The sequence below is a fragment of the Triticum urartu genome, chromosome 6 (assembly GCF_003073215.2).
Source record: "Triticum urartu cultivar G1812 chromosome 6, Tu2.1, whole genome shotgun sequence".
Taxonomy (NCBI): Eukaryota; Viridiplantae; Streptophyta; class Magnoliopsida; order Poales; family Poaceae; genus Triticum; species Triticum urartu.
The window spans coordinates 20,245,397-20,257,924 of NC_053027.1; positions in this window are offsets into that span (position 1 = coordinate 20,245,397).

Below are 12,528 nucleotides of genomic sequence, written 5' to 3' on the forward strand. Positions count from 1 at the left end.
GGAGCAAATTGGAGTGCAGATGTTTGGGGACATTGGTCCTCACCATACCTGGCCATCTGTCGGGCCGGGCCGGGCCTACCAAAGCCCGATGCAAAAAACCGAGGCCTAAGCCCGGCCCAGCCATCGGACCTAAAAATCAGGCCCGAGCCCGGCCCATGATAGTAAAAGCCTGTCAGGCCTCGGGTCACAGGCCGGGCCTCCTCATTAATGCATGAATATGACGGGCCCAGGCCTGGCCCGGCCGTCGGCCTTGAAATCTAGGCCTGAGCCCAGCCCATGGACAAGGTCGGGCCGGGCTGCCTATGGCCAAGTCTAGTACTCACTAGTAGCAAAATGGCCCTGTGTTGCGACAGAAAAAAAATCATAATTTTTAATGGATCATATTTGGCAGCATCATCGAGATACAATACCATTCTCTTTCTCATTGCGTGTCTCCTTGTTCTTGGGAAGAACCGAAGGTTCATTCGCGGCACTCGTAGACATAGTTGTATTTCAGGTAGGGCATTCTCAAACATATTTTTTCAGCCGCTACTGTGTGGGCCGGCCCAGGTGGGCAGATTCTCCAACCTAAAACGTACTCCCTCCATTCCAAAATAGATGACTCAACTTTGTATTAAAGTTAGTATAAAATTGAGTCATCTATTTTGGAACGGAGGGAGTATTTCTCTAGCCATTACTGTATGATGGGGGTTTCCTATTTGGCGTGTAGAGTCCTAGCATGCACCCCCTCCTGCCTTTGATCCTGCTTTGGGCCGGTCCATTTTTGGATTTCTTCCTCATGGTTTTGAGAAGGTTCTAGAACCTTCCCTAAACTCTTTTTTTATTTTCTTTTTCTTCTCTATTTTTTTATTTTTCCTTTTATATTTCTGTTTATTTTTTGTGGACATCTTTTCACATTTGTGAATATCTTGGTGAAATTGTTAACAATTTTGAAAATCATGAACATTTTTTTAAACTCACGAACATATTTGAAATCAAGAATATTTTTAAAATTCGTGTTTTTTTTACAAATTTGCAAACTTTTTTTAAAATCACGGACATTTTTTGAAGTCATGAACATTTTATACTATTTACTAGTAATATTTATATAGAATTGTGAACATTTTTAATTTTTTTTGAATCTGTGAACATTTTTAGAATCAACGGACATTTTTGTTTTTGGAGATTGGTGGAACAAATTTTCAAATTGTTGAACATTTTTTTGATTCAACGAAAAATTTCTGAAATGCATGATAATTTTTTGAATCAGCAAATATTTTATGAATCAAGAAACTATTTTGTAATTCATGAACAACTTTTGAACTTTCAGGACATTTTTAAAAATTCATGATTTTTTTGAATTAGCAAACCTTTTAAATTTATTTTGAAAATAATACACGAACTTTTTCTCAAAATCTTGGATAGTTTTTTATTTCCTGGCAATTTTTGTCCAAAATCGGGAACAATTTTTGAAAATGACGAACTTTTTTGAATCCTCAAAAAATTAATGATTTACTAAACATTTTATCTCAAAATTCTCAAATTTTAAAATTTTGGAACTTTTTTGAAATACCAATTTATTTAAAGTAGAAAAAAACAACAGAAAAGAAAAAGAAAAAAGAATAACCAGATTAAAAAATCAGGCCGACCGCACATGGGCGGCCCAAACGGGCGCGTTGTGTCTTCTCCCAGTACGCAAACCACCGTATAGGAGGTCCCTACTGCGTGGGATGGCCCAGGCGGGTGTTCCCCTGTGTGAAATGTTTTTTTTGTCACTTATAGGTTGCATCGGTGGGTAATATTTTATAATTTTGGGGCAATTTCATGACAAACAGGCAGAAGTAATAATCCCTTTATTAGTAGGTACATATAGGTGTCGATATGTGGTTGGTCCAAGACTCAGTACAAACCAAAAGCGCATGTGTATCCTAGGGGAAGCAAAGCTGGCCAAACGTGTCGGCCTGGCATGGCACGGTACGGCCTACCCTAATTGGGCATGTCACGACACGACCCGTTGTGGCATGATTATTAGTCGGGTCGTGTCGTGCCAGTCCGCGTGTTGTGTCCTCTAGCCTAGACACGACCCAGTTAATAAACGGGTCGGCTTGTGGTACGTTTAGCACACTAGGCTGCATATTTTTTTGCCTGTTGAGCTATTTTTTAAGCCTATTCAGCTATATTTTAGGTCATCTATTTAAAAAATATTTGATTTTTTTATTAAAAAAGAGACCATGTTGTGTTGGCCCGCGTGCCCAACCTTCAGGCCTAGGCATGGCCCAAGGCATGCCGCGTGTCAGGCACAACCTGTTTAGCCTGTGTCGTGCCTGGCTCATGGCGGGGCGTGCTAACGTGCCGACCTGACAGGCACGACCCAGGTGGCCAAGTTTGGGGGGAAGGACCCGACGCTATTTTCTTTTACCTTCTGTATTTCTCTAATATCCCACCGCCCAAGGACAACATCTCAAGACGATCCCCGTGGTGAGATGCCTTTTTCTCTGGTTGGATCTCCGCCCTTACATACAACTAGTAGAACGCCCGTGCGTTGCCACGACTTTTTTTGATTACACATATATGAATAAAATGCATACTCCTCTCTTTGTCTACCATCCTCCATCTCTCCCACCCCCTCTCTCTCTCTCTCTCTGGGTTTCACCCTCTATCTCTCTCTCACACCTCTATTAATGTTTGGCGGCTACAGTAAATATCCTAGAAGCTTAAACATTAAAGGAAAATCATAACCTTTATACTCCCTCTGTTTCTTTTTAGTCCGCATATAAGATTTGGTCAAAGTCAAGCTTTATAGAGTCTGACTAACTTTATATTAAAAAATATAAACATTCACAATATGAAATCAATATTATCAGATACATCATGAAACGTATTTTCATACTATATAGTTTTAGTATTGTAGATGTTCATATTTTTTTATATAAATTTGGTCAAACTTTGTGTAATTTGACTTTGACCAAATCTTATATGTGGAGTAAAAAGAAATGGAGGGAGTACGGGCTAAGATAACTTTTCAAACTTCATCCTGGCTGATTTACTCCACGACTCGGGAGCACACAAATTAATGATTATACTATGTACAACAAACAAAAATGATTTTACATGGTAACCTCTTTAATCCACTGCAAGACTTGACATGGGCACCATCGCATTATTTCTAATACTTATTCTTGCATTAGTTCTGACATGGGCACAGAATAACGAAAGGAAATGATATGTGTATTGAATATGATACCATGCATATTTAACATCTAATGCTAAGACAAATAAATCTTTCATTTCTCACACTATCTGATTACAAATAATAATTACTCATGTGCAAAGATTAAATGATAAAAATATTGTGTGCCTTCTAACATGAAAGAAATAGTAACAGTAAAATCACTATCTAAAGTTGCAAAGACACTTCAGAACTATGACTTTGTGAAGATCATACACACATTTACTATTGACGACCAGGATATGGTAGCACATACCTTTCTCCTCTGCATGCACTATAAAGAACAAGTGGCCATTTTTGTTTGCTTAGAAACACTGCTCTAGAGGAAAAGTAATTATGCCAATAGCATTCTACATTTTCTGTGCAGATTATGTAATGGGCATAAAGTCAATTCCGCTGAAGAAGGGAAAGCACAATGCAATTAATGACAATAATAACCATTATATGCTCCCTCTACAACTTAACCAAATGGGAATCAATTTTCTACCAAAGACGGGTGGTCCAATCTCATCCTCACTATGCAACGCTAAAGATAATTAGTGATCACCATGAGAGTTGATAACTTCCCATCACGCTAAAGATCATTTAGCTTATAAACAACAGCGATGCCAACACCAGCAGCCTTCGCTGTGAACACCTCCAAAGGCGTACCATTTTTCTTAAGTGACTCGAGTATCTCGTTATTTTGGCAAACAACAATATTCCTTGAAAGAATCAAATATCAATTTGAGAAATTTGTAATACCAAGTTTGAATACTCAAGGCATGTTACTGACATGGCTAGAAAATTACCCTAGTTATCCCTTAGCACAAAAATCAATGATAGCAGTATTGAACCAATATCTACTAAATCATTAATCCAAGGAAATATATTTCATTTGCACAAAAATAGACTTAACCAAGCTTTGTGGTAGCGTTTTCACCTGCATTGCTAACATGTGCATGGTAACAACTCTCATTAGATGAAGGATATTGCAAGAAAAAGAACAGTTCCAAAGGTGCAGTGATGATAACTATCAGGCATCATGTTCATGTCTTGCCCCGTGTGAGGCCAAAGTCAATGCATTCGCCAGAATTTCCAGACAACTTGCATATGACGCCTTATAATTTTCTAGTATATATCCCATATATAATCAACTTTACTTTGTCTCATATGTACCTTCTAACCTGTAGGAAATAGTATAACTAATTACAATCTAGATAAGGAATTGTCATCGAATACCAATAAATTAGAACCATGTGCATTTTAGTATTTTTCATTTTAAGAAAAGCATATATGAAAATAAGGTCCATCTGGTGCATAGCAGGCACTACTTCACTGCATTTGTAACACTGAGTTAAAATATTCCCTTGCCTCCGCTGCCATTGTGACATTGCATTGCCCCATAGTGCATCTCAATGTTTTCTCCCACCCGACCTCCCTCCACCTCCCTCTGTTCCTCTACTGTGTTCATTCGCACTTACTCTTGTATTGTCGACACTTCAAAATTTTAGCAAATATATGAAATGCTAGTGCACCTTTTCAAACAGTTAGCAGCATCGCCATGTGTAAGTTTGTTGTCCCGAGGCAACGCCCTTCACACCCACTTACAATTGCTTGTGCACCTTTTCCAAAATTAGCAAATATATGAAATGGTCATCACATACCATGAGAGAAGATGATGTATTGTACATCTGATTTACAAATGAAAAACTCTTTCCAACCACAAGAGGTAACTGCATGTTAAGTCCTTATTTACACACAATGGAAGTTGCATGTAGGGCAATGTTGGTGTTTGTCTCTCCTTATTATTCGACCGCAACAAGATTCTTTTGTGTGGCTCCAATAAATGAAAATAACAAAAACCCGGTTTATAGCTAAGACATACTAACTAAAAATAACAGCCCAATAACTGAAATGCTCCCTTTGATAAACTTTACCCATCTAATTGCGAAATGCATTTCGTTAAAGTTGTTTCAAAGGGAAGATACACCCTCCTTTGTCCTAAAGTGTGTAACATGAATCAATAGAAGATCAAAATTCTGACCAATTGCTTAGAGGGGTGTACTTGTGCGTGAAATATTATATCTGGATTAAGCATCAAGTAAGTTTGCAACATACCACCATGAAAATAAAAATTACTCCCTCCATTCCAAATTACTTGTCGTGGTTTTAGTTCAAATTTGAACTAAAACCACGACGAGTAATTTGGAACGGAGGGAGTAGGTTACAACAAGGGTTATGGTCAGAATACCTACCATTAAAAGATACCTTGACATTAAATTCGCTTTGGTATAATCTCCAACATCATAATTACCGAAGTCCACAAATGTGCGACTTATTCTGCATTTTAACGAAAAAACAAGAACGTACTTTAAATCACAAAGATTTGTCGCATTCCTGCTACAACATCATGGGTTAGAATTTGAACATTCTTATCTCATCAAGTCCTGCATAAAATTCCGAAGAGGTTGTGTGCGACTGCTTAGGAGGCAATGAAACCTCCCAGCCTGCTCAAGTTCGGGTGCCCGTTGTCCAGTGCTCGGGCTAAAAAAGTCTTGCATAAAACTGTAAATATTATTTGTTTTGCAAGATAAAGAGAAATGAACAAAAATCTTCATTGTGAAGGAGTGAGCCTAGCTCATCTTGGTTCTTATTCTTTCAAAAAATAAAACATCGATGTAGGGGGTTCCATTCCTTTCAAAAAGAACATAAGAGCAGATGTTACATGTCACATAAACAAATGCATTAAAGGTGGACAAACTGAATATAGCAAAGGTTGCACTAAATAGCATGAAGCTAAAAAAATATAGATTCTGGAAAAATATGCTAAGACATAGTTGCTCTGTTCATTCATTCAAAAAGACTTGCCATTGGGTTCCAATTCGGAGTTACAAAGAACATAAGAGCAGATGTTACATCAATTTCTTCTCAAATTTAGATTAAGGGTCAGGTGGTGGATGCATACCAGCAGCAAGATTTTTAAGCTGGTGGATTTCTTCGAGAAATGTGGCGAGCGCTCACCTATAGTATTGCACTTCATGGTTGAAAGAGAAAAACTTAGCAAGAATAATTGGTTCGTACATTCAAGCATGTGCCAACCAGGTAATGGCAGATTGAGTATGTGTCTTCACCTGTATGAAGCCGCTGTAGGTGGATGGGAACACTCGAGGTAGGGGTCTTGCGATCGCCACCAAGCTCGCGCACATGCAATTCACGTCTGGCTCGCTTCCAAGCTCCCATTTTCGTGGCTGCAGTGCAACTCCAAATTAGAACATACCAAGCCTTACCTATACCTTTTAATTAATGATAAAAATCAAAGTCCAATCCTTTCCATGCCTCACAATGTCTAAGAATTTTCAGTCATCGTTTAAATGCCGCACACATTGTCAATACAAAAGGAGGTGGAAACAAAATTAAAATCTGAATTGAACTTGACAGAATCCAAAATCAGAACCTTTGGACAGCTGGCAAAAAATCATCATATGCAGTAAAATATACTTAGTAAGTAATGTAGGCATACGTGTACAGTAGAGTCAACAAGCCTGATTGTACTTCACTTTACCATCAAATGGCCCAGTTTTTCCAACCGGGCTCTCACCCCTTTCCATTAATTTCTCAATCAACGGAAATATATCAGTCTGAATCCAAGTTTTGTCAACTAGCCACTATCCAACCAAAGGAAACTATAGACCGAACTGAGAAATGCAAAAGGAGACTGAAAGGGGAAGAGCGAGCTGGTGCACCATCAGGAAACCCACTGCATGATGATCCTAGAGCGGACCACCCGCTGTGAGGCGAAAACCTGATGGCACTCACAAGCAACTGCCCAACTACTAAGAGATTCTACGATAAGACTACTGGATAACAGGATTTGTATATCAGCTACTGTTTTGTTTCTGAAATATCTGGCCCTCACAATACGCTGCCACAGGCCATCACCTGTTTCAAGCTTCCACCACCATTTAACAAGCAGACTAATGTTCTGCTTATGAAGATCCTTGATCCCCAAACCCCCAATTTTCTTAGAGCGACATACTCTATCCCACTTCACCATATGGTATCCATGTTTCTTATTCTTTTTTCTCCAGAAAAATCGTCTGCGATGTTTATTCATTTTTTCAATAAAGGTTTTATTGAAAAGAAACATCGACATAAGATAAGATGGAATCCCATCCAGGCTGGATCCCAACAAAGTAAGTCTGGCTCCTGATGATGCTGCATACGCAATCCAGGCATCCAATTTTTTAATCATTTTCCCTTCCAGAAAATCCAAATCTATGTTCTTAAGAGTAGAATATGTAACAGGAACACCCAAATATCTCATGGGCAGGGTGCCCACTTGACAATTAAACATGTCCGCATAAACTGAGTCAGTCTCGTTATCCCCTCCAATAGTAAAAATCTCACTTTTGTCAAAATTGATTTTCAATCCTGACATGAGCTCAAATAGATACAGCAAAAGTTTGACATTGATAGCTTTATCAATATCATGTTCAAAACAAACCACCGTATCATCCGCATATTGGAGGATACCAACACCTCCCTCAATAAGGTCAGCCGCTAAACCCTTAATGAGGCCGTTTTTTTGTGCTGAGAGCACCATTTTGGTCAGGCATTCAGCCGCCATGTTGAATAGAAAGGGGGAATGAGGGTCACCCTGCCGTACCCCCTTAGCACTTTGTATATATGGGCCGATCTCATCGTTCATCTTGACACTCACCGTGCCGTTCTTAAGGATTTGAGAAACCCACCCGCACCACTTAGAATTAAACCCACGCTTCTTATGACAGTCAAGCAAAAAATCCCAATTTACTTTGTCGTAGGCCTTTTCAAAGTCAAGTTTAAGGACCACACCCACTTGCTTTTTGATATGAGTATAATGCAATACTTCTTGTAAGGAGAGAATACCATCAACAATGTGTCTCCCTTTAATAAACGCATTTTGCTGGACACTAAACAGCTTATAGGCATATTTGCTTACTCTAATATCCATAGCTTTAGTGATAAGTTTATAGGGGCAACGAAGTAAGCAAATTGGCCTATATTGCTGGATTCTTGTAGCATCTGCCGATTTGGGTAAAAGAGTTATAATGCCATAGTTTAGGCGTTGTACGTCCAACTTGCCTTCATAGAACCATTCGAAAAGACAGAAAAGGTCGTGGGCAACCACCTCCAAGCAATGTTGATAGAACTCAACAGGGATATCATCTGGACCAGGGGCACGATTGGACCTCATATCAAAAAGGGATTTTTTAATCTCCTCAAGAGAAAAAGGTCGAGTTAAGTCTTCATTATCAGCATACGTCATCTTTTCTTCCTGAGACCATAAGTCTGCATCAATTTGGCAAAGGTTACCCGGAGCCGGCCCAAAAAGTGTTTTGTAATACTCTGTGGCATGGGACAGCAGGTTTTTGGTCCCTTCTATAGTCATAGATCCGTACTCAAGGGATTTCATGGAATTTTTCCTGCGACGTCCATTAGCTACTTTATGAAAGAAGTCAGTGTTATTATCTCCTTTCAACAACCATCTCTCATTAGAAAGTTGATGCCAATGAAGCTCTTCTTCTACATACATCTCATTGAGATCTACTAGGATATCGAGCTTCCTAGTGTAAGCCTCCCCGCACAGCCCAGTGGACTCCTCAATCGCTTCCAACTCTTGCAATTCAAGTTTGATAAGTCTCTTCTTAATCTTATTGTGCCCAAACACATTGGACCCCCAACCTTTGAAGAATTTCTTACACCTCTTCAGTTTAATGTTTAGTACATCAATGGGATTAATAGTATACATTGGCCTAGCCCAAATATCAGCCACTAATGGAAGGAACTCTGAATTGTTAATCCAAGCATTATCAAATTTAAAGCACCTATTCCCTAGTGCTCTAGATGAGGCGACCCCACCATCCAATAGTAGAGGATTGTGGTCAGATAATTCCTTAACTTGCTTGCTCACCAAAGCGAGAGGAAATAAATCTTCCCACTCTGGAGACATTAGTACTCTATCCAATTTTTCAAGGGTTGGGTTTTCCTGCTTATTGGACCACGTATAGCATCCCCCAGCCATGTGAATTTCTCTTAACCCCAGCAGGTGGATAACAGAGTTAAAAACATCTGAAAAATGAGATAGGGGTGTTTTTTTGTTTTTCTCACCACTGTGGCGAATAATATTGAAGTCCCCCCCCCCCACCACCAAATATGGCCTATTGATATTGTGACACAAGGAGGATAATTCTGCGATGAATTCAGGTTTATGCTCATCGTGAGCAGCACCATATACTACTAAGAGAGACCAACTACATTTCTTGTTTTTATCAAACAAGTCCATTTGCAGGATGTATTGTCCTTGTTTAGAACCAAGAACATCAAATTTATCTTTACTGAGGCCACACAGAATACCTCCCGACTTCCCCCTCGAGGGAACCCATTCCCAATGAAATTTCTGATATGGGTCTATTTTCCTAAAAAAGGAAAGTTTATAGGATTCCTTCATGGTCTCTTGTAATCCAATAAAATCTGCCTCATTGGCACATATCATATCTGAGAGGAAAGTAGACATGCCCTTCTTACTTGTCCCCCTGCAATTCCAAAAGATGCCTTTCATTTATATCGCTCAGGCTTATTCTTCACTCTGGGGGGTCTGCCAGGATCCACGGCAGTCGTACCCTCCTCTTTTTTCTTTTGACTTCTTGTCATAGGCCTAGCAGATCCAATGGGGGATACAATCACACCCGATCGTCTGCGTTTCTCTCTCCTTTTCTTTTGTTTTGATTGAACAAGAATAAATGGTTCCTCTACATTACTGTTATCATCATCCCAGGTTAAGGATAAAGGGATATCATTACCCAAACCATCATTAATAGTGATACTAGTATTTTTTTCATCATTGTTTTTATCATTTAAAAGATTTCTAGAATGCTCTAGTTCTCGAAGAACATCTATAGTAGAGAAATCATCATCAGAGATTTTAACCCCCATAAGAGTAGCGCGTAGAATAATGGCATTGTCAGATAGAGCAGAAAATTGGTTTCTAGAGTTGGGTATTTTCATACCTTCAGCGTCTCGTTTCTCCCTGTTGATGGCCACTTCCTCCACTCTCCCCAATTTCTGCATTTGCCTGCGTGGAGCTTTTTTCTCACGAAACATAGAATCAAATGGCCCAGTTAGTAAGGTCTAGCAAGCAATCTAGGCAGACACATACAAAGTTAACATCAAGTGGTTGAGTTAGCAAGATCTAGCAACCAATCTAGATACGTGACCTACATGGGAAAGATGAAGACACTGTAGGAAAAGAAAGGCAGTGAGAAAACCTTTACCTAGACAAACCAGTTCGTTTAGCAGGCCGTCGTTGGCTGGACCAACCCTCGTCTTTCTCCTCCGGGCCAGCTCCAAATTGCGCATCTCGTCCTGGTCGAGGAACCGCGACCCCGGCAGTTCGCCACTGCCACCAAAACAGCATCTATCCATCCTGCCAGCGCATGTCCCGACCATGTACGATGCAAGGAGCCTGGCAAATATTTTTTTCCACAAATTCTTGTGTAAACGAACACTGAACAAGGATCCCTACAATAGTGTTCCTAGATACCAAAAATGTTATGCTAAACATGCTACTGATTGTGCAAAACTCAAATACAATGCTTAACAACCAATCAATGTGCCGAAGTAGTATTTTTTGCATTCCTTCAGGCCAACACAAATTCAGCCCATGTTTGAAGCCATATGTGTAGTGTCCGAGTAAACCTTGTTGTAATATAAAAAGTGACTGCATAAATGTGTTTTGCACAGGATGTTGGTGCATCTGTTGCATCGTTGAAGTTGTGGGTGTACTAAGTAGTGCCCAGGTTCTGTAGCTAGCTTTACGATCCTCATGTACATCAGATAACTTTATCAACGGACATATCTAGTCATCATTTAAGGACAGAATGAAGAAAAAAGAGGCAAATGCAAGGAGAGAACAAAACCATTACATCATATTACTGCTCGAATATAAGCAAAGTGTAAATCTATTGTCAGGGATAGCTAGCTCCCAGTAAGCAAACATGATTTCAGTTGAAACAATAACTGCTGCTGAAATAACATGTTTTCGTGACCAATCTAATTTGCTTGTAACAATTTTTTTATAAAGAATGGAAGTTTCGTAGGAGAAATTGTATTTGTCCTTATACTGGCAGGAACAAGCAGAACTATCTCAAACTACGACAAGCAGGGTAGCACATCGAAAACAAAGGGACCACAATAAACATAAAAACAATGAAGACAGAGAAAAATATACCCGCATTCTCCTTTCGAGAGTAAGTCTTACAAAGTAAGATCATCCAACTTCTTCTCAAGTTTATTCTTCGCCTCCCGGAGTGCACCAGCTACATTTGCAGTCTGAAGAAGCAATCATGCATAAGAATACTCCCAATGGACAGCAATAAAACAAAGACGTTACACAAGCTCGGGAATTACGAACAGTAACATTTGTAAAAGAAATCAAAGATAACATTAGATTAGGATGCTTTTCTTTTAGGTGAGATAACATTAGATTAGGATGTTTTTCTTTTGGGTGTAAGGGGATTAGTGTTAGGACCATCTCTAAACCTAAACAACATTAATCAGAAAAGGTGGTGGGCTCTCCCTCTCAACCTCGGCGACATAGTCAGTCTACCTACATTCCTCAGAGTCACCTATCTTCAGCAACAAGGAAACAACATTCAGAAGACCCTAATTTCAAACACTAATCCCCTGCTCATGCTGCTGCCGGTGAGAGGAAGAACCCGGGCTCCAATTTCTGCAAATTGCACTTGTTCGTTAATTTCGAACGCAATTGATCATGTATTCTGCATAAATGTTGCAAAAAAGTTCACTGAATGTGTTCACCTCCAATGTCAAAGAAGTTAACTGAATGTTCTTGGTCTGGATAAACATGTTCTTCAGTTAACTGAATGTTAACAGAAGTTAACTGAATCTTTGTTGAATATTGCAATATGCCATTTAATTTTCTGAATTGAGTTCAGTTGAGTTGTCATGCTGAAATGTTGCAATGTTGATACAAAAAATTCAGTTATCTTTTCAACAGAAGTTTGGAAAATTTCAAACATTGTTTGCTCCAAATTTTGGATGCTCTTGTTGCATTCAGATTATGAGAATGATTAAGAGTTCAGCAATCAGATTAACTGAATGACCAGAATAGAGGAACAAATATCATGGTTAATGTGTAAAAAAATTCAGAAAATGGAGTTACCCACTTGAAGTTATTGTAGTTACTCACTTGAAGTAACCAAAGAATAAATTTACAGAATAAGAATAAGAACAGGGGCCTGAGGATGTTCCCATCTGAATTCAATTATCACCAATAC